A 23,654-nucleotide genomic window follows, 5' to 3' on the forward strand; every position below is an offset into this window, starting at 1 on the left:
GTGTCTTATGTTTCACATTTCCTGACTGAAAATCATTATCTAATCGGAAATTTTCTTTCAAATGGTGCTTTAACTTTCAGCAGAGAGATGAACGTTGTCTGATTGCCACTTTGGTCTGCACTGTGTTTGCCTCAAGAGATTACTGTGTGTGTATATATGTTTGTGTATCTTTTCTGCTGTTTTCCCCAGGCACAACCTGCCACATTGACTTAACGGATCAATCCACACCTCGCAGGTGCACCAGATGGGTATCACTTTGACTTTAAAATTCTAGGCTTTATCTGCCAGAGTTGGTTTATATTTGACAAACAAAGCAATAATTAAATATATATTAAATAAATAAATAGATAAATAAGGCAACCTTGATGCATGCTGAACAGCTTCTCATATATACATGTATATGTGACAAATCTCTTGAACAGGGGATGCACTTTATTAGTAAGTTCTACAGTAATTAGGGCCCAAGCGCTGACAGCGGCGAAGGCCCTATTGAAACTGAAGGAATTATTATTACGGCAAATTAATTGCCTTGTTGAGGGGCTTAACATATTCATATTTGTCATAGGGCATGGCCGTGGCGGGGCGGCCATTTTGTGCGTTTCGCCATCAAAACAGGAAGTGGGTGTAACTCGAGTGTACATTGTCCAATTGGCTCGAAACTTTTCATGATTCATAAGACTCTAACTCTGAGGACATTTACTGGACAAAATTGACTCAAAGTCATAGCGCCCCCTAGTGGCAACAGTAAGTAGGCCTAAAAGTCAAGGTGCTAGACTTTAATGAACTCCTCCTAGAGATTTCATCCGATGGACTTCAAATTTGGTCTGTACCATCTTAGCACCTTACAGATGAAAATCTTTTCGTCAAAAGGTGTGGGCGTGGCGTGGCGGCCATTTTGAGTGTTTAGCAATGAACGAGAAAGTGGCTGTAACTACAGTGTACATTGTCATATGCTGCTTGAAATTTCCCACAATCAACAAGAGTCCAGTCCTGAGGACAGCTATAGGCCAATATTGACTTTTGGTCATAGCGCCCCAGGCTGGCAACAGGAAATCAGCCTTATCTGACATACATCATCTGATTTACATGAAACTTATAATGTGTGGTCTACATGTGATACTGAGCTGCTATGATACTTTAACCACACCCACTTACTCAGGCCACACCCCCTTTCATAACATTTGAACCTTTTAAGGTAGAGTCTTGTGTGAGGTATCAATGAACTCAGCAGAAACTTTCTGTGAATACTGAATTCTAGTCTAATAGAATAATAAGTTGCATCAACATAAAGAAATTAAATGATCAAATTTGTTGTCCTTGATTTTTATATGATACTTAAAGAAGAACAATATTCCAAATCACTTGAAAACATTTATTGAGTCAGAAAGTATTGTTTGCCTCAGGACAAGTGAATGTTATGTAATTTGAATGATATCTGCACTAAATATGATAAAACCGTTCAGCTTTCTAAACTGTCTGTATAGACACATTCTAACAATCTCAACCTTCAAACCTATAAATTACAATACTACAAACGATGATGTTTGTTTCCTGCTGACAGTCAATGCTGGTTTCTTGTAAGCATAACGATCGCATCCTAACCTTAACCACGTGCTTACTATCCATGACAATGAAGTTCCCCTAACCTTAGTGGAGTCATCATTTAAACCCAAACCTACCTTCCCTAAACCTAACCAAACCTTAACTATAGCTGTGTAAAAATCAGAAAATGGTTATACAACAGTGATTATTAACAGTTCAGTCAGACAACTCACGTTTGAAATGTTTATTATAACAGCAGAACATAGTGTGTGGCGGCCAGACTCCGACCTCATTACTCCCCGCAGTATGGGTTTACATGAGATATTGGGGAGTGACGATAAAGTAGCTTCCCCCTGGCCGGAGCCTGCAGGTGGATGCTGGGGTGGTGGTGGTGGTGGGGCTAACAGCGGGCAGCGATACAGGTGCAGTGCAGCAGCAGCATTGACAAAGCAGAGATGGGGAAATTGTGCTCCTTAAATATACCGCCAAATTGAGGGTGTGTGTTTGGTAAATGAGAGGCATGTCACGTGTGTGTACGCAATGCAGCTCGAGTTGGCTGCCTGAACTAGCTCGCAGGCGTTGCCCCATTTTTGAAAGTACTGACAAATTATATTGTTGTGCTGATTTGGCTGTCAGAACAGAAAATGCTTCAATTTGTTGTTCTGAAGGCTAGTTACAAAACTACCCAGTTTAATCTGAAACCTAAACTTGAACACTATGAAGCTTCCAAATACCAAAAATTATGATTTCAACTCATAGTTACTTTTGATCCTCGGGTGTATTGAACCACTTGTTTTTCTTGCAGCTGAAATCAGGATGCTGGGTTTTTTTTTTAATTATTTGACCAAATTCTGAACAAATAAAGCCATCATTATTCATTCCAGCAATGAATCCTGCAAAGACAGTTCTTTGAATTTAATGCTTTTCTAAGATGTCCTAGACCCCTTTACCACATTCATAACTGTCAAAGGGATATGGGTGGTCTGTTTACTTGGGTGGAAATGTGTTTCTGTTTGGTCTTGAACTCAGGAGGGGCTACAAAGCTGTTTCAAAACCAGCGTTTGGCAGATCCGATCACAATTCCATCCTGTTAATACCAGAATATAAACAAAAGTTCTTGCGTGTGCCACCGGTCAGTAGGGAAGTGAAACGCTGGACCGACCAATCGGAGGCCACGCTGCAAAGTTATTCTATAACTTAATTATGTTATTAGTTATGTGATAGCACAGTTGGAGTGGAATCAGGAATTCATTTCACTGCTTGTTTTAAGTGTTTGACTATGCATGTGACAAATAAACTTCAAACTTGAAACTTGAAACTCAAGTCAAACTGAAGAACAGTGCTAGGATACCTTTGGAAACATCCTGTAGGCAGTTATAACTGCTATTTTGTTACTATTTAGTTCTTTACGTCAGTGAGGTTCCTTGGGAGTGAATCTTTTTAGGTGATATGCAAGGCACAGCTTGCCACTGACATACAGGGAATTGGATTTCCCAGCAGAGCCAGGGGCTGCATGTGCTTGACTGCACCCTTCTGGCACCACCCATCACTCTTTTGTAGCTGGAGACCTCCTCTGCCTATCATCCTCTCCTTCTCACCACCGTATCTGGCCTGGTTTTAAAAGATGAAGTCTACCCCAGGGACAGCCCACCCTGCTGGGCAGAAACGCCTCCCTCTGAGACTGTAAGGAACCACGACTTCTGGTTCCGTCTGGTTGAAATCTTTTCTCATTTTCCATGGAGAAGTGGAGCAGCAATACAGATTGCCGTACACTTTAATAGGATTGGTTTGAAGAGCATAAAATATGGAACTGTCATTTGATTGCTTCTAATTTGTTCTTGGTTTCTCATTTCTCACTTGTAATTTGTTTCACTCCAGTAACACTGTCATCCCTTTCCTCAATCTGTTCTTTTTTTTTCAAAGTTTAAACTCTGTTTCTATTGACATCACTTGTTTTCCTTTTCATAACTGTATCACTCTCTCTTCTCTTTTTGTTGTTGTGGTAATCATTCATCTTTTTATGCTTTTTAGACTGTAGATTGTAAGACTCATGCTGTGCCAAACAGCAGTGCAATTGGAGAGGGAAATAAAAATAGCTTAGCATGTCAGCAGGGGTTTATGATGGCCTCTTTTCCTCAGAGAACTCATATTATGTCCTACCCACATCTTATACACCAGACTAATGCAGCAAAGCCTGCAAAGCTAGTTCAGGATGACAACTTGAGTCATACCAAGTAGAGGTTGTTTCAGCATATTGAAAACATTTATTTCTGTGAGTGTTTCAACCTTCTCGGTACAGTTTGCTATAAAGGCTTCACCCTATTCCTTCATTTAAAAAAGACAATAGCACATAGTTCTACAGTATGCAGCTACATATATTTATGCTAGTCAGATCACAGCCATTCTGGTATTTCCTGTGCTACAGTACATGCAAACCATGGTAAGCCCCAGTCCAGCCCAGACAGTGGTGGTAATGTCCCCCCATCTTTACCTAGAAAACAACTGTATGGGTTGATTATGCAACTAGCTGACAATTATTTTCTAGTTAGGCTTTGACCTCTCGTAGTTGAGGGTGAGGTGACAAAGTATAAGACAAAATTCCATGTTAAACACGTGGGGTGGTGGATGGGTCATACAGTCAACACAGGACTTTCCCTCAGGAGACTGGGGTACATGTCCTGTGTGAAACCAAAAGTCAGCTGTCATTTTGAAATGACCTTAGTCCAGGACGCAATGACATACGTTACGTCACGTTACGTCCTCATGTACATAGTTTTTTGTGACCCTAACATCAACCCCTGATGTTTTACTAACCCTAACTAAGTATTTTTGTTGCCTAAACATAACTAGTTCCATTTCACATTTACGATGTGTTTAAAAAAAGTGGCCACTACGTTTAAAAGAAAAGTCACATGATTACAGTTACATGATTAAACCGCCATCATGCGGCAGTAAATAGAACGGCCGTATGTGTCATTGAAATTGACCTTGATAATGTTGTTTAGGTATGAGGATGTGTTTGGTAATGCACCTGAAGCTGCCAAAATCATCAGCGGAAGAAGAATAATGTTTGCTCTTTAGCCATTTATTTACATTTCAGCCAGCTAGCTAACTATCCATAAACTAACACAAACACATCAGCCATTCGTATAGATGGACTACAAGCAAAACACATTAACATTACGTTTTATCGTCTTTACTGGCACTCACTAACGCCAGTCCCTCACACATAACCTACAGACCAGGGATCTCTGACTTAAACACATCATACATTGGTTGCACTAATCAAAGATCAGATTAACACAGCGAGTGTAGAACTCTCTGACACCTTTTTCTTCCTGTTGCTTGAATGACAAAGGGAGAATAATCTGATTTCAGTGTAATTTCAATGTTACATTAACAGCAATTTTTAAGGGACAGTTATCAAGGGACAGATCCTGTAAGTGACTCTGTCCACAGCACACTCACTGCCATAGTTACACTTCAGATGAGTAAAGAAAGAAATCACAAATCATAATTTAAACCATATGGCTACATCGTATCGAGGTGGTCACTCAAAACATTTCTCTCTGGGTCAAAAGTTTAGGTAGATTGTCATCTCTTTAAGCTGTAAATTGTTCCAGCTCAACATAATGTACTGAAGAGGGTCACCCTGTTTGGCTTCAATATAATGTTTTGCCACAGAAACAGATTAGCATGTGAATTACTTTTGTAGAATTGCAGTTGATAAAATGTCTATGAAAAAAGAAAAATGCTGGTATTATGCCATTATGCATTGTGCCATACTGTAAGTGGTTGTTGTGTATTTAGTTGGATGGAAAAATCACTTGGATTTAATAAATATTTTTAATTTAAATCTCTTCCTCCAGGCTGCTTTAGAGCAGTGGTTCCCAACCTTTTTTCCTTGGCGCCCCCCCCCTACTTATGTCTAAGAAAAGCTGAGCCCCCACTCCGAAACCGAAGTTGAGGTAACTTTCCCTTACTTTCTTTTTTGATACAGAGGAGTTATCAGCACTTTTACGTTTCTCCGCCATGTTTCGTTCATAAAATAGTGATGCCGTGGCGGCAGGAAAAACGAGGATGATAGCAGCTAGCAGCTAGCAGCTGACCTGATGACAGCAAGGGTCCCAGGTTAAGAGGTTTGGCCTACTAAGTAGCCTGCCTACAAGTTTAAGCGAGAACAAAAATATATAGTTTTTATACAGACTTTTGTATACATTATATATTCTAGTGTATTATCATAATTTCTTTAACATGTGCAAATATTTTTTTTTACCTCAACCTCAAACCAGATAAAGACTCGCGCCCCCCCTGTGATCTTTGCTGCCCCGGACCCCAGGTTGGGAACCACTGCTTTAGAGTCATACACACAACCATAACCATATTCAGAGTGCAAAGTAAGCTTGAGGGAGCCCATTACGAGATTAAACCAAATATTTTCCTAATAGGGCCTTAAACTTTACTTTCTTTGTGTGCCTACATTTGAACTTTGTGTACAGAATTGGTTCTTTAAGATGTTGCGGTTTTAGAGTGAGAGTTGATGTTATGTTTGCTTGTATTCTTTTGATTAAAAAAAAGTGTGTGCTGTGTATTATTGTTCACTGCGGTAACAGAAGTTGGCACCTCTCCTACACACCTGGGGATGCGTATTCTCTCTAAAGGGAGGAGGATAGGATCTTGTGGTGCTTTGATGAAGGCTTTTGTCGAAAAGCATGGGTATAACAAAATTGAATGGTAACCTGATGCTCGAGTATTGAGATTATTTTGTGTTTTTTTTTTTTTTTGGAGTGCTGTAATCACCTCGCTGGTCTGAACAAGGGAAAGGCAGGAAAAAGACAACATTCATTTTTTCAGGTGCTTTTTCCTACTCTGGTCACCAGCTTTGAAATATTCTCCTTCCAACCTCAAGGTTTGAGAATCTGTTCTCTACAGAGATGACAGGTATGCCAGTTCAGTACTTCTACAAGAAACTGAAACAATTAAAAGCAAGAAACCTGACTGCTGTGGCATGCTGTAAGTCTAGCATAGAGTAAATATGACTAAATAAATCATCTATTTGTACCATTTACTATACAATGCAGTTTGTTGGATTGCTAGAGAGACACCAGACTGATAGTTGTCTTTTTTCAGCATGTTAATTGGTGAGCAGACCTTCTATTGATAGTCTGTTTCTGTTAATTCGAATCTCAGACAAACCTTGAAGGCAAAGACTTGCCAACTCATTCTTAGTTTGGCTCATCTCTATGTGGTTGACAGGGTCTAACAGAGTGGCGCTCCACATCATCCTCTACTTGTCCATATACATCAATCTTGTAATTATGTGCCCAGACAGGACAGACAGGGTGGAGAGTGGTGACTCTTTTCAAGACAGAAACTATGTAGAAAAGACGAGAAGTAATTCAGTTGAGTTCAGCAAAACATGAGAAAATTAGTTTAATGATGACAGTACAATATATTGTATGCCACCTCATAGCCACAATGTTTGGGACCCTGTGTTCCAGAGTTGAGTCTAGTGTACCCAATTTAACCCCCAGTACTAAACTTGTAGGTATATACTTGACAGTGCAGTAAGAGGTGAGTAAGTAAGGGCAGTGATGTTTTTACATTGTTTAGGTTATGTACTCCAGCACACTGAATTTGAAATCAAACAATAACTGAGATTAAAGTGCTGACTCACTTTCAAAGGTGTTTTAAAGGTTTTCACATCCTTTTTGGTTGAACAATTCAGGACTTGCAATACCCATACTACCATGGTACGTCAGAAATAGATTTAGTATGTCCCAAAACATAAGGCAAATGCAATATGCCAAAAATACCAGGATGTCCCACTGCATCCGGTTGGATTTTGCACTATGCAAGCCAGCATACATTTCTGGCTATTTTGACCCACAATCCTTTGTGCAGCATACATAAGCAAGAGGGTGACATTTTAAGGCACAATGTTATGAAGAAGTAATATGTCCCAATTGTACAGTACATACTTTCTAATACTAGCTGCAGTACATTTTAAAAGTAAATAGACAAACTATGCAATTAGGAACTCAGCAATAGTCTTTTTAATCAATTTCTAGAAAATGTTGTAATGTTTGTATTTCAAATGAATTACCGTAACACATTTTATGACTGGATATGATAGTATAAGATAGTGATATGTATAATATTTTCACTTTAGTCACAACAACCCAAAGTGTTGAGAACTTGGTTTGGTCCCCTAGTTGGGGGTGTAACACACGTGGTAATTTGCATGCAGGAAAAACATAAACACTCAGATAAAAACTCATAAAATCCACTCTTAAACATGCAATCAGCATATAATCAGCAATACAACTGTAACTGTAACATTGCTTAACTGGACCCAAGTGCAGTGATACACCGCATGCATAATTTTAGACTTAAAAAAACTTTAGATTTCTTATCTTTGTTATGTCTGAAAAAAAATCTGAACTGACTAGAGACAAAAGGCACAGGACAAACTAAATAACTCTCTTAACCAGTAAAGTCTGACTGGAGTGGATGGATGTTGGCATCTCTAAGACTCAGCAACCAGGATCTGGAACAAAAAATATATACCTTGTTGGTTAGTGACTTGGCAGCTGAGGCAAATAAGGCTGATTAGTCCCCGAATGTCATGGATCGTGCAGGACAGCCATCAGATTCAGCAACAGATTCAGCACCCTGGACAGTGCTCATAACAAAAACCCAATAAATAACACTGTAAAATAAGCCCACTCAGCTGCCCTCTGGACATGCACACATTGACTATAGTGCATCATTTCCATTAAGGCTTTCTGTCCCTTTTTGTTTAGGGCATAGCTGTTACAGTGCCTCTTTGGCTATATTTTTCAGTGTCTCGTATCCAGATAAAATCCAGCTGAGATTAAAGACATTTTCTTTTTATATGCAACTGCAGTACTGTATATGCAAATCAGGGACAGCATTAGTCCAGTCCAAAAGGTGGTAAGCACCTGAAGCTGTTTGGTAACTGGGAAAATGATCACCATATCATTAAGTTATCGACCTGATCAGGGATTAGATTAATGCTACAATAGCGCTGTGCATCTTCTGTACGATCATATGTGTTTGCAGCTAATTACAGCTACCATTATTACTGGGGTATCACTTTGATTAAACTTGCTACAGTCCTGCTACTCTTTCACACTACCACAAGCAGCTACTCCCTTGGCCTGCTAACAAGTACCCCTATCACTCCTTCCTTGTAAACCCCTGAAGCCCCCACCCATTAGTGATGACCCTACCGACAGAGCTCCCAGTGTTTTGAAGGACAGGAGGCAGAGGCCAGAGCCTCCCAGACCAAAGCCTGGATTAGTTACTAATCCTTAGTGGTATTTCTCTCTCCCCTGCCACCCCCGGCTTTTCAGGAATCTGCTTGCTGCATGACTTACATTTTCAAGGGAAGGGAGTTGTGCAGCGAGATGTGGGAGTCTGCAGAGGAAAGGATGGGAGTCAGAGCCAGTTAATGAAAATATTAAAGAAGTACAGAGGAAATGTTTGTTGTAAAATCTGGCTTGTGGCATTCTATTTTAGATGTTATAGAAATGCCTGAACTCCTCTGCCCTACTAATTCCACCAGCTCTTCCGTAGGCGAATTATGTCAATGTCCTGACATTTTTATATAAGCATTAGGATTATGTGCATTCATGCAATTGTATAAAAAGCTTCTTTTTTAAACAGAAAATGTGAATGTTCTGAACTCAAAGCTTGGGTGTTAAAGTGGTCCTGACTGACTGTGGTGCCAGCTGCAATCAGTGATTCATCCCCCATTCAGAATCCCCAATCAACTACACTGCATGCCCGTGTTTATGTTAAATAGGCTACTTTACCCGGACCATAATTAACCTGCATACTAAGACTGATAGTTTGCCTATTTAATTGCATATACTTCATTAGTTGTGTACATATTAATGTTCCATGTGTGTGAACATGGTCAAGGCATGTAAAAAATAATTACAATCCTTTGAGCTTTAATTAAGGTTACAGTCATATCGTCTGAGAAATATACCCCATTTATATGTCAGTTCTGTCGACACTACTAAAAGACAAGCTCTCGCTCTTTCCTTTCCATGTTCATGAGCTTCACATGAGCTATGATTGACAGCCATTGACGAGGGCACAATAATGACAATCATCATCACATAACCATCTCACTAATTACCGTGTCATAATCACTGCCATCAAGGAATTTAACGCTAAGTCCTCATTTGCAGAGGGTGAAATATTCATGCTCTTCTGGTGGAAGTTGAGCAGCCTGAATTTTTAAAGTGATTACACAAACCTCTGGAGGGACATGCAAAGGAGGAGCAGTTCCAATCAGTGATACTGTTTTTGCTTTATCTAAGTATAGTGTCTGTTAAGAAATGAGGCACAGACATGTAGATTATTTGCAAGTAGAGAATGTGATGGCACAGTGTTCATCCTCACATATACGTTTAGTCAAATTGAATCAAAATGAATATGCGTGAAAAGGAAATCTCAACTGTGCAGTTGTTAGTAAGACTAGAGTTGTTTATTTGATTGTGGGGCCTCTTCTCTTTTGCCCATTACTCTGTTTCCCCAGTAGAGCAGATTGGATTATACTGAGCAGTGGCAGCAGAATTAGTGTTGGATCGCTGCGTCGCATTTGCTCCCCAAGGAGAGATGGTCTTGAAGAAAGGGTGTGTGAGTAAGAAAGAGAGAGGGAGTGCAGATGGTTGAGTTACTCAATGTTCAAACATCCCTGGGCAGTAGTGTGGGGCACATTGTTGACTCTTTGCTTGTAATAACTGCAGTTACATTTCTTACAGCCACATTTCATGCTTCAGGGGGGTGGATGATGTTAAACTTGTGTGTAACTTCATATCTGCAATGATGGTGCAGCTCCAGAAGAGGATGATCTAAATCTCATGCTATGGAAAGATTTTCTGTACTACATTTTTAAAAGGAACCAAGAACCCAAGGCTATGCAAGTGCTTCTCAGGCAATGGAAAAGTTGTAGAAGAAGAGCAGCAAGGCAGTTGTTCAACTACTGTAATCTATGTCTAGTTTATACTGTTACGCGGCTAAACTACACTTGGTCTCTTCCTCAATTAATCTCTCCCAATCTCGCCCCGCTTGGGCCGGGTCAAATCAGCATCAAACAAACGTCCCCATCATGTGACATGTCAGTCTAACCCTGTCCACCAGTAACCCTGTAACCACACCCACTTCTCTAAAGACAATAGACTGAAATCATAATACTCTTTTATAGTAAATGAATGCCCATAGTCTTGGAATAAGATTTTCAACAATCACATATGGGTGTAATATTTGGTTGTCCACATACTTGTGGCCATTTAGTGTACATAGCGAAGTTGCTCTCTCCTTCTTGTGCAGCGAAGTTGCCTTTATTGTGCCTGAAAACACCTAGCTACCAGCATTTTTCTGGCTCACATCTGGCCACATCTGATTAATGTCTGCTCACTTAGACCTCTCCTCTTCCTCCACTTGCTCTCTGCTACCACTGCTGTTACTAATAGTGGGAGCATAAAGGAGACTTGTTGTGGCACAGAGATTAGAAGGCTTGTAGTGGCTTACCCGCTGACCCAAGGTGCCCTACCACCGACGATCTAGACACTGTTCTATTGCAGTGTTTATAGAAAACAGGATAAGGTAGTCTAATGATGACCAAGACAACACCTCATGTTGATTCTACTGTGTGATAGTGTGATGTTCCTGCCCTCCCACTGCCAAGTATATGTGTAACCAGTGGTGGAAGAGGTATTCTGATCCTTTACTTTAGTAAAAATACTTATACCACACTTTAAAAATACTCTGTTACAAGTAAAAGTACTGCATTGAAAATGTATGTAAATATCGTCAGAAAAATTGACTTAAAGTATTAAAAGTAAGTAAAGTAAAGTAAAATCCTCACATTGTATACATTTTATTTCTGGAAATGAAAAAAGCTTCAAAAGCATCAATAAAAGCATCAATAGCATCAATAAAAGCATCATAAACAAATTCTGTGTTTAACCCTCTGAGGACAAAAGACGCACTGGCGAGTCCAAGTGATGTTTGACAACAGTCCTACTCAAAAAGCAATATTACAAAATTTCGTAGCGGAATACATTTTCTTCATATATTACGCTACTTTTGTGAAGCCAAGACTTTTGTGAACTCAACAACAATTCAACAATTGAGTTTAGGTTTGTTTTCACAAAAGATTTCAGAAATTTCAAAAAGCAAACATCAACTCTTCAGCTTTAGGGCCAAATTATCTCTTTACACAATGCTCTGGAACAAATGTGGACCTCAGAAAGCTGAGTTTGTTCTGAACATTTTGATATGAAACACATGGGTATCCGGTTATATGCGAATATCCTTAACGTGAATTTAAAATGAAATGTAAAAATGTCCTTAGACCTCAGAGGGTTAATGGTCTAATCATTTCAGCTGGACTTGTAGGCCGTTATATTGTTGGGTAGTTTAATTTATAATAAAACATCAAATTGTATAAACTACATGTGTTTTGTGTGTAAAAATGTTAATTTGTAAAGTAACTAGTAACTAAGGCTGTCAGATTAATGTAGTGGAGTAAAAAGTACAATATTTCTCTCTGAAATGTAGCGGAGTAGAAGTAGAAAGTGGCTTGAAAAGAAAACACTCAAGTAAAGTACAAGTACCTCAACATCTTTACTTAAGCACAGTACTGGAGCAGATTACATTTCACCACTGTGTGTAACAAAGGTGTGTAAAGAAAAGTTACACTTACTCTATCAAGGTTCTCTAACCTCTTACAGGAAAAGTGTTAATAGTCAATTGATCGGCAAATTCAATTCAATTCAGTTTATTTATGAAAGGGGACAATTAGCCAAAAGGCTAATTTTCATCTGTAGTCCCCTACCCTCGATGTTAAAAAGGCAAATCTGACAAATATTTCCCGACATCGTAGCACAACCTCAACTTTTGCTACAAATTAGAGAAGAGTTGGCTACTAGCAGTGAGCTCCCGCAGCTGGTAAACAGTCGTAAATCTACAACTTGGAGTAATTATCATAGCAACAGCTGGCACTTGCATACACACGGCAGACTGATGAGTTTAGCAATGCATGGCAGCACTGCCCCCAGATATAATTGCTGTTAGGGACAAGGTGGCCAGACAACAATTGTGCTGTGATTAACTCGGATGTCTGGCATGTAAGAATCCAGAAAATGCAATTGTTTTGGTACAGCAGCCATAATTCATCATGCAGTGTGTTTACAGTCATTAAAATAATTGCATTCAAGAATATCGTATAGTAGAAATGTATTTTTTCTTTATTTTCTTTGTGTACTTCAGTAAGTGACTTGCTACAATTTTCAGGGAGCTTGCCTGGACTTGCAGCAGTTGGGTTATGTGTAGGTGGAGACAGCGACATATAAAAATGGTGAGAGGAAGTTTCTATCTAAAATAAAGTGAGTCACACCTGTACTACAAACATGTCTTGTGGCAGCTGTAATGCAGTCTGGTCTATTGAGGTTACTGTCAGTGAAGGAACAGGCATTTCTGCCTCTTCTTAAGTAGATTCTTAAGTGCCTTCATGAATGTTCAACGTGGGTGCAAAATGGCTTCTCTGGCGAGAAGCGCATGGTCTGAGGGACTGGCATCATAGTCTGACATTTAATATAGGCACATTGCATTAAATATCTGAAAATGTTCCTTCTTTGAACAAACCCAGAGTAAGAAAAATATGCAGCCAAACCAAAATGGAGTGACAGAAATGGGGTTTTAGGGTTATATTTTATTCCAAAATAAAAACGAGCACAATTATAAAACCTGCATTTATTTTAAATGCTTCTTTTTTTAAATGATGCCACTCCTACTGCCTCTCAATTCCTATAGAGAAGGTAAAGCTTCATTTATTCATCAAGTGTGTTTGGACCGGCTTCAAACTCTCCAGTGTGTAGTGTACTCATTTAGTTCAGTTTTGTTTCAGCAGGTTGGAATTATTTAAGTTCTTGTCTGTGTCCTCTTCCCAGTAGTGCAGTGCAGTTTGTCAGGAATGAGATAATAATCATACTGACTGCAGGAAATAGCCAAGAAACAAAACATGTCCCTTGTGCTTGTAAAACATTTTTTTTAAAGGACAAAAGTCATAAAAGCCATAACTGAACATTTAATACAGACTAAAGATTTTTAATATAAAATATCCTACTATAGAATCTATTCACACGGGACTAGTATTACCAGGGGATCTCATGTGATTTAGAAATTATGCCCCCACATCTGTGTTTCATGCAACGTATTTGCACAGGATCAGGAAACCCTATTCACCTGGGATTAGTATTACCTGGTGACCTCTAGCCATTTGTAATAATTACGGAGCTTGGCTGTGATCTTAATCCCATGCGAATCGGCCATGTCTGTAAATTGTGAAGTAAAAATTCCCCCGCAAATGACCTACCATATTTCGCCGAACACCGAGGTTCTTTGATAGTATTAGTCCTGTGCACATAGACATAGTCATTTTTTCAAGGTTTTTGTTTCCTGTGTGCCTTTTTATCCCTCTCGCAAAGACGGATATGGGATTGCAGGGGGCTGCGGACGCCGTCATGGCCAACCTAGTCTGGACCTACTGCCCAAATGGAGACCCCCGTCCCCGAATCGCACTTCCCGTGGCTTTGTCCAAGGGCTGATGGTGATGCTGTGTGGTAGCCGCTGCGGCGGGGATAGGGGATGCACCTCTGGTAACCTCTACCGGGCCTGGCCCAAAAAGATACGGAACCCTGACCCAAGTGCGGTGCGGCGGCCTCGCTCTGGCCTCGCTCTGGCCTTCCTCCGCGCACCTCCGGGTAGCCAACTCTCGGGGTACAGATATGTCAGTAAATTCAAGTAAAAGCAGGCTTCGCCTATCCCTTGAAAATGCGCCACACGAAACTCAGATGTGGGGGGGTTATTTCTAAATCACACAAGGTCCCCAGATGATACTAATCCCATGTGAATAGGGCTAAAGCATGTATTTTACTTGGATTTACTGACATTAACCCCCACATATGATGTCAAGGCATTCCTTTATAATTGCCAATGCAGCCAATACAACCCTGAATCACAGAGATGCCGATTCGCACAGGACTTAGCACGGGACATCGCACAGGATTAAAATCACAGACTACCTCCGCAATTATCACAAATGACAAGAGGTCCTCAGGTAATTCTAGTCCTGTGCAAATAGGGTTATGATTATACTTCATTCTGATAACTGCAGACAATTTGACAATATGCACCTTCAACACCCACCCAAGGATAGTATGTATGCTTAAACTACATTAGACTCACACTAATGCTAAGAATTGCATTCAGATTTGGCATAACTCTTATTCAACATTTCCCCCTCACATACATGGGTCTTGCAAGAATTTTTGCAACATTAACACCATGGTGTTCTTTAGATAATTTTCTGTTTCTTGCAGAAGTGTTTCTGCTCTGAAAAGGTCAGCATAAGTTAACCATCCCTCTCTTTACATGCCTGTCATAACTGAAACTGTAGAAGTTCGCTTGTGCAGCTTGACTCGTGTAAATGACTAATGAAGCTCAGCGAAATTCTTTCAGGGAGACTTCTATAACTTTATCACCTCTCTCCTAAACTGATCAGCTGTTTCGAGGTGTTCATGTTTCAGTTAAACCAATCAGTATTGGCCATTTATTTCACAAGCCAATCACAGCAAGACATCCCTGCTTTAAAATCTGTTCTCTCCTCTGCGGCTGTCAATTGTCATTTCAGGCAAACAGTGCGACCCTCCTCGTCCCCTTCCACCTCCAGTCGTCTTCACCCACGGCACCCTGGGTCTTTTTCCAGCTGACCGCTCCCATCAGCTCCTTCAATCCGGTCTTCGGGCTCCTTCACCGCCACCACCAGTGTCTAGACTCCATCGGGGTGATATATCTGGGATTCTCTACCCCTTTAAAAATATTTTATACGATGGAGTCTAATCTCCAAAGACTTTGTACATTTCATATTTTGCATATGTAGCTTACAAATATAGTTTTGCATATCTGCAACAAAGTCTCTCCTGATTGAAATATAGAATACAATTACAGCCGCCCCAACACACACACACACACACACACACACACACACATACACACACTTGAACATGATGTACCTGATTAACAATCATCTTTGAATAATGTTCCTCATGCACATAATATCAGAGGTATGTGTTGTGCTTCATCAACTAGTACCCAATCTAGGAACCCAGACCGAAGAAATGATCCATGTCTTTTTATTTGAGGTGTAATAACCCTTACATAGATACAACACATGCCAAAATTCATGACCCCTTACAAGTCACATATTGTATATTGTACTCATTATGAGACATTGTATTTTAGCACGCAGATAGCCTAAGTTTGAAGGTATTGGAGTAGACCTTCCAGACTTGAACAAAACCCAGAGTGATTCCTAAATGTAGACATACCAGTGTTTTAAGATATAGCCAGCTAAAAAGACAACAAAAAACAAGAAACACAACTTTCAAGTTACCACAAAGCATATCAATCTATTTTTGGAGACTAGCCTCCTCCCTGCACCTCAAGCCCCTGCTCCAAGCTAACATGTCCCAGACCAGTCTCTCCACTGAACACACAGACACTAAATGGATGTTAACCCTAATCTCAAATGTCTGGTATGACAGCAAACAAGCTACCCCACCAAAATTTCAAAGAAATGGAGCATTACGGGGATTAGTAACTGTAATGTAATTATTCAATGTCCAATTACACTTGTCACAGTCATACAATTCATATTATAGTAAAATGTTACTAAGTAATAAATCACTGCATTTGCATCAGACCTATTTTGTCAGGTTAGGTATAAAGACTTGTGTGATGTGTGTGTATGAAGGTTCAGTTTGCCCGTACGTGTGTGCAAGCATGCATTTATTCCCTTGTGTATTTACTTGCCACCAGGACGCACAGGCAGTGTTAAACTCATTGCCATGCCTTCGGCTGTTATGTTGTGATGGGACTGCTTCAAAGCGAGTGATTCTGATTTAGTGGTTATCTACAGAATGCATAACTCTCAAACTCTCATTTAATATCCCAAACCACAACTCTGGTGCATCCTTTAACCTCCCCGGAGCATTTTGTGTTTTCCGTAGCCATTACTCCTGGGCACCTTCATAGGCATCATCCTACAGCTTGCATCCACCTTGAAGAGCAAAGATAGACAGGAATGCTTTTTCAGTTTCTCTCTTTTTGAATCAGTAAACATGCAAAAACCAAAAAATGGACACTCATTTCCTAACTACATATTAAGTTGTGAGTTTAAATTATACATTTGGATATTACTGCAGCTTGTTAGTAACATGGTAAAACACGTTATCTAATGACACAATGCAGTGGAGTTTCAATTGACTTATGATTCTGTTCGCTACATTAGTTCAAACTTAGTCTTGATCAATGGAAGTACATTTCCAGGATAAATGCCTGAGGGACATCCTGTGCTTGAGCCACACACAGGATGTCCCTCACCTTCCGCTCTCCGTGTGTTGCTGTTCTCAAACTCTGTTCACTTCGGGAAACAACAATAAACTTCGAGCTAGCAAGCTATTTGCTGAAAATGGCAAGTTCTGAAGAATATTTGGATTGTGCAACAAGGCAGGCCTGCTTGGTTCTTTCGGGCAATGATTGTAAAGATTTACAAAGAATATGTTTACGGCATTTACTCTCTAACTGCTAAGTTTTGGGACCGTTTGGTGGGAATGCTATGGACGCACAGTGATACACTTGTAAGAGCAAATTGCTAGTTTAATTAGTTTAACTATGTATCCAGCTAATTTAAATAGCTCACGTTACTGTATTTTGTGAACAGTAAACTTTATTTCATATTTTATGTTTTCTTTTGTGGGGTGCAAATGTTCCACCAAAACAAGTTCCTTCCCGAGACCATTTTGCAGAGCCACCATCACTGTGTCCAGAGCTTAGTGCTGCCCAAGACGACTGTGATTGGTTTAAAGAAATGCAAACAACCCAGAGCGTTTTTTTCTCCTATCCTAGAATGTATGTGTGGTGTAGCCAGACCCTACTCCACAGCGCTGTGGAGGTAGGTCTGGCAATGGGAGACTAGTTTGAACTAAACCTTTTATTTGTGCTGCTCCACAGCTGTCCAAAATGTAGGCCCCACAAAAAGTATTACTTCATACATATTAATAAAATATTCACATTGTCACACATGCTTGTTTAGCTATGCCTGTCTTAAGTCAAAGCCTAAGGTTGAGTCTGTTACTGCTGTGTTCTACATTCATGTAGTGTGAGCTTGTGTGCAGTGAGCAACACTGCAACCTGTATTTAGAGGGCACAGACAGAACCTTTAACTCTGAGAACTTACTATACAAAGACTCCTATTGTTTTCCAAAATACATTAAAAATAGCTGCTTGGGGCATTGCTCATAATTACATTCCATTTGCTTGTACTATTAAACCTAAAAGCAGCTTCCTGTACTTTTGACATTGTAGGAGAGGTGAAGAAGAGGCCACTGTCTGATAATCTACTGTACAGAAATAGTTCAAATTGATTAATAATTGATTGATATTCCACATGGCTCTGCCCTAGGACCTCTCGTTTTGAGCTTGTTCATCAATGAATTAAAGATTCTTACTTTTATATATGATGTTCCGTTGCCGTTTTAAACACGTGACTGTGGTGGCAGTTGTATTCACATGATCGTTCAATTTCAGTCACGTGAATATAACTGCCACCCCAGTTACGTGTTTAAAACGGCCACCATGCGGCCATTTCATGGCGTTTAATAGAACTTCATATACGTCGTTTTGGGAATCATTGGTAATTGACCTACTTTGTTGTTTAGGTATGAGGATGTGTTGCTTCATTCATATACTTTGGGGCCTATCGAAAGGCACGCTGTGAAATTCAGGAAACCATGAACTCAAATAATGTAGAAGTAGATAAGACAGGTTGAGGTATGGTACAACATAAACTATGACATTTCATCATTCACAAATAACACCTGAGCCCTTTCCCAATTTCCAGTTTGTGCATCCCCGATTCCTCTCCTCGATTCCTCTCCTCACGTCTTCGTCCCGCCCATAGGAGATTCAAGCCGAGGAGTCGAGGAAGAGCCTTGAGGAGAGAGGAGTTGAGGCAACAGGCATTTAACAAACACAAGACATCTCTGCCTCAGAGCCGTCATTAAAAGCGAGGGCAGTTACATATGACGTGCAGCACAACTGCATCAGCTGTCCATTGTTTTGTTAACCGTTGCATTTTATGTTCTCTGTTAGAGGAGCAGAACCTTGTTCCTGACAACTTCTATATATTTACTTTGAGTTCAATTCACAACATGGCAAAATGTGATAAGAATGTAATTTGTTGTATTTAACACACATACACATAGGCCTATATATTTATAATAGCCTATATGCCTGTATACAAAGTATGGCGATAGCCTTTGTAGGCTTTTTTGTGTAAAACACTAGAAATGTTTGTATGAAAAGAACTACAAATATAAAGGCGAGGCCTATATTATATATATATATACACACACACACACACACACACACACACACACACACACACAAACGCGTGGATTGGCTCTTTATCCAAGTCCGCCTGTAAGTTCAACATCTTCCACCTTCCACCCACCTGAATGAATTATTTTCTCCAATTTAGAAACCCGCATGGATGTTTAAGCCCTTGGCAGTCCCTGCAGGCTCCGTTGCTTTTTAAATGATGTATTGTGTTGATGTAGCTTATGAGTATTTTCTAAAACGATTTAGCCTACTTTAATGATTAGAGATGCTGCTTGTAAACGTTTCCATGCGCGCAGAAATGCCACTGCAGGTGATATCGTCGGATATGTAAGCAGCAAAACTAACTGTAGTTACAAACTTAACAGAGGAAACAAAACTAGACCTTTAGATTCTGAAATAGCCTAATCCTAATGAAGTTAAGCAGCTGTTTCTGGAGCGTCTCTCAGACCACTTTCAAATGAAGCTGTCTGCAGCTCTGATATGTTCACATTTTAGAGAAAGTTACTAATATTTTCCTTGTTGATTGTGTATTATTTCACCCACCCGCTATTAATGTTAATTTGCATGATCTGTTGAAGAAGTCCTGCACACTGTCCATTACGCATGCAAATACTTAATTTCACAACGTTTTGGTCACACAGACCTTCCTCAGGTGAATTTACACTTCACATTGAATTGTGCGCTCAAGTAGCTTGGTTGACTACTCTGAACCAATCAGAATCTGCTCACAGGTGACGTCATTCGTTCACAAAAACTTCCCATCACCACCTGTGAGTAATACACATAGAGGTAATGTCAGCTCCCTTTTAACACAGAATATTGACAACCATTCTACATTAACAGATTTTAGAAATCTGACTTGAATAATAAGAAAGATACAGTATATATAGATATATATATTCTATTTTTTTTATTTTCATGTACATTCTTATTTTGTCTTCATCATGTAATTATGTATTTGAACCGATCAGATTGTATATTTTAAGTCAGATTTCTAAGAATGATGAGGTCACAAGCCCAAGGATCGAGGATCGAGTGGTGGAGGAGGTAAAAATTTAGGAATTGGGAAAGGCCCCTGGAATGCATACATACTAACAACACATAGGTTTAGGAACATGCAAGGATGTATTCTAACGTCTAACTAAGTAATCTCATCCTATGAAATTATATATTTATTGTCACTGTCCTTGCATATCAACTACCCTACCTTCCTCTCATCCATCATCAGGGCTGATGGCTGCTCTGTGGGTTGGAACAAAAACTGAACAATGACTCATAGAGCAGGGAGGCACAGTGAATGCCAGTCTTCAATCCACCGTCACAAATATCTGCCACTATACATTTGTTCAGACAAACCAATAATGTAATATACCTCTGTGTAAATGGTGTCCTTTTCACAGCCTCTAGTTAGTATTATTATATTGGCACACACAAAAATGCAATGCTTTGTGATTTGAATTCTTTGTTACTTGTTTTTTTAATGGGCTTGACCTAATTGCATATTACATGTGACATGTTTTCTTTTTCCTCACGCTCACAATATGTTTGTTTTTCACATTAAATAATTTACATAGAAAGCATTTCATCTTTCATTGAGTATCAGCTTTGATGTTGTCAGTTCCATGAATAAATTAACCAAATCAATCTGCCACTATACATTTGTCTAGACAAACCAATAATGTAATATACCTCTACCTCAAATCACTCTGTCATATAAATACTGTGTACTCTCCCTCTCTGAGCTTCATATTCTACCTTTTTTTCAGTGTCATTAATGAGAAGATGAGTGGAGAGGTCTAGCTGACATTATAAGGCTGCTGCTGCTTTGTGTGTGTGTGTGTGTGTGTGTGTGTGTGTGTGTGTGTGTGTGTGTGTGTGTGTGTGTGTGTGTGTGTGTGTGTGTGTGTGTGTGTGTGTGTGTGTGTGTGTGTGTGTGTGTGTGTGTGTGTGTGTGTGTGTGTGCATGTGCGTGTGTGTGAGAGAGAGAGAGAGAGAGAGACAGAGAGAGAGACTTGAGTAGGCTAAAACTTTGGACATGGTGTATTGATGCCTAGGAAAAGGCTGTATTAAAGATAGAAAACGAAAATGGCACCTCACTAAGTGCACCCAAGCTTGAGCATGTCTGACTGGGCTGCTTATTCATACACAGAACTATATTAACCTCCTCATATGGACCTTGAAATAAATTGCTCCTCGAAGTGTAACCAATGCGCTCTCAACTTTCAGAATGGTTATGACTGTTCTGAAAAAGGCTACAGCAAAAGAGTACCTCGCTCGTCTGCACAGGCACAGGCAGCCTCTTTGCTTTAAAATAAGAGCTTTAAAGGCAATATTTTGAAGCCATATATACAGTGGGCATGCTCCTCAAAGTAGGTAACTCACCTTGTATGTTATGCTCTACTGCATTCAACAATTTTACAGCTATAATGTGGTTTGAGGTCCTCAAAAGCTCTTACCAACTGAGGCTATCCAAGGCCTATTCACATTACCCTTGACCATCAGATATGAAATATATTTCTTTCTTTGAGCTTACACCTTATCATTGGTTGTACTTATATTACAATATATTACAATTTACTTGCAGTGTCACTGCTGCTATATTTTCTTCATTTGAATCGTTTTGTTCCACTGTCCATAAGACCATCCACAGTTTGATAAACCAACACCTGCTCTGAGGATGTGCTCTGATATATGATTTTTGAGGGAGAACTGCAGCTCATTCAGGGTTACTGTTAAAGTTTGGAATCATCAAAAAAGAAAAAGGAGGATGAAGGAAATGAACATTGAGGCATCAGCAGTCATTTGCATTAGTTTATTCAGACTTTTTTCACAGAAGACCAGGAGCCATGGTTGTGTAGGAGGGTTTCTATTGCACACAAATGAAATCAAGAAGACCACAGAAATAATGCAAGGCAAAATATATATTTTTTTACTTTATTACTTGGAATACATTCCTTCAAATTGTTCTAGTGAAAAGTCAGCCAGTACAAGTTTGTCCTTATACTATATACTAATATAATATATATATAATACCCACCTCAACTGGCTCCTTTGCATCGAAAGGAGCCAGTTGAGGTGGTTCGGGCTTCAGGTAAGGATACCCCCTGGGCGCCTCCCTAGGGAGGTGTTCCAGGCACGTCCAGCTGGGAGGAGGCCTCGGGGAAGACCCAGGACTAGGTGGAGGGATTATATCTCCAAACTGGCCTGGGAATGCCTCGGGATGGATGGATGGATATATAATACTACTAATTACTAATATATAAAATATATACTAATAATCCTTGCATTGTTCAACAGAGGTCAGCAAGTCACCATTCTCTCAGCCAACGAGCTACTGACCTATCAATCAGACATCACAGGCAAATACCCAGAGATGAGCAGTATTTCATATTTGGAAACTTCTTAATGTATCCAATTAGCAGTATAAGAGCCGGTCAGAAGGCAGACACCATTGGAGATAGAAGGTAGAAGAACAAGTCAGAGTGGTGTTCAGCTTATTGCGAAACTATTTTTGCTTCTTGACCGTGATCAACAAAGAATAATTTTGGTACTTTGGTTTAGTTTCTGCCGGTGTCTATTTGTTGACCTAAATGAATTGGCAACCTAAGAAGAGCGACAGCAGAAAGCTAGTCAAGCTTACTGGGCTCAGGTAAGGCCTGCATCCTTTCTTGTAGGCAACCAAGGCGTTCAGTACATGTTGTGGCCTGTTAGTAGCTGGTAAGACTTAGTGATAAGTAAATTCCCTAGACCTAACAACTAATAATTCTAAACTAATAAAAGGTCCTCTTCATACAGAATGTTACCAAAGGCACCCCTTGGTTAGATCTACAGAACATGACTAAATAAGAATATGAGGAGGGGGGTGTATTTGGACCGTTAGGACATGACCATATAATGATAAAAGGACAGAGTCTTAATACCAAGACTATAAAAAGTTTGCTATGTACCTTGGAGTAGGCAAAGAGTATGGGCTGAAATATGTGCCACCGGAAACTGAATTTGAATCATTTATATTTGAATTTGAATGGCTAAACTTGAATAAGTACATTGATAAACTGAATTTGAATCACATAATTTGAAATTGTATTGTTTAATTTGAATCATTGCATTAAAAAACTGAATCTGAATAGTATAATTAGAAATTGAATTTATTCGTTTGGAACTGAAGTCCAATAAAATTTGACCCTCACTGAATATTCAACTCTTCACATTCAGTTCTCACAATTCAAAATCAGTTCTCAAAATTCAGTTTCAAGTTACTGTGACAGACATCCGGGTAGTTGAAGGATAAAGGAAGAGCAATCGAGCGCAGATCGATAGATAGAGTTCAGTGGCGCAGATACACAGGACTCCTCTTCGGCCATCAGCACCTATGTTTTGGAGCACAGTACCCGCCATGAAACAAGGAAGAAGTGCTGCCTTGCCTTGACCCAGAGACTGGCGTGAGCCGCGTGACCACCATGGATTCGGCTGGGACAAATACGGTAATGACAATTTAACATAGGCCTATATCTACGATCTAACGATCTTTTGTTTAACTGTTACAGTTACTGAATTTAAATTGTGAGAACTGAATGTGAAGCTATATAGAGAGTTGAATTTTCAGT

At 39.7% G+C, this 23,654-nt stretch overlaps 1 long non-coding RNA gene across 1 annotated transcript; it reads left to right on the plus strand.

Annotated features, from left to right (window-relative positions):
- The first annotated feature begins 146 nt into the window (after nt 1–146).
- On the plus strand, nt 147–23,098 carry LOC116041291. The gene is made up of 3 exons (XR_004102896.1): nt 147–158; nt 6,875–6,884; nt 23,013–23,098. It is a non-coding gene; the product is annotated as an uncharacterized LOC116041291 (long non-coding RNA).
- Nucleotides 23,099–23,654: the final 556 nt, after the last annotated feature.

This window comes from Sander lucioperca, chromosome 3 (genome assembly GCF_008315115.2).
Source record: "Sander lucioperca isolate FBNREF2018 chromosome 3, SLUC_FBN_1.2, whole genome shotgun sequence".
In the NCBI taxonomy this organism is placed as follows: Eukaryota; Metazoa; Chordata; class Actinopteri; order Perciformes; family Percidae; genus Sander; species Sander lucioperca.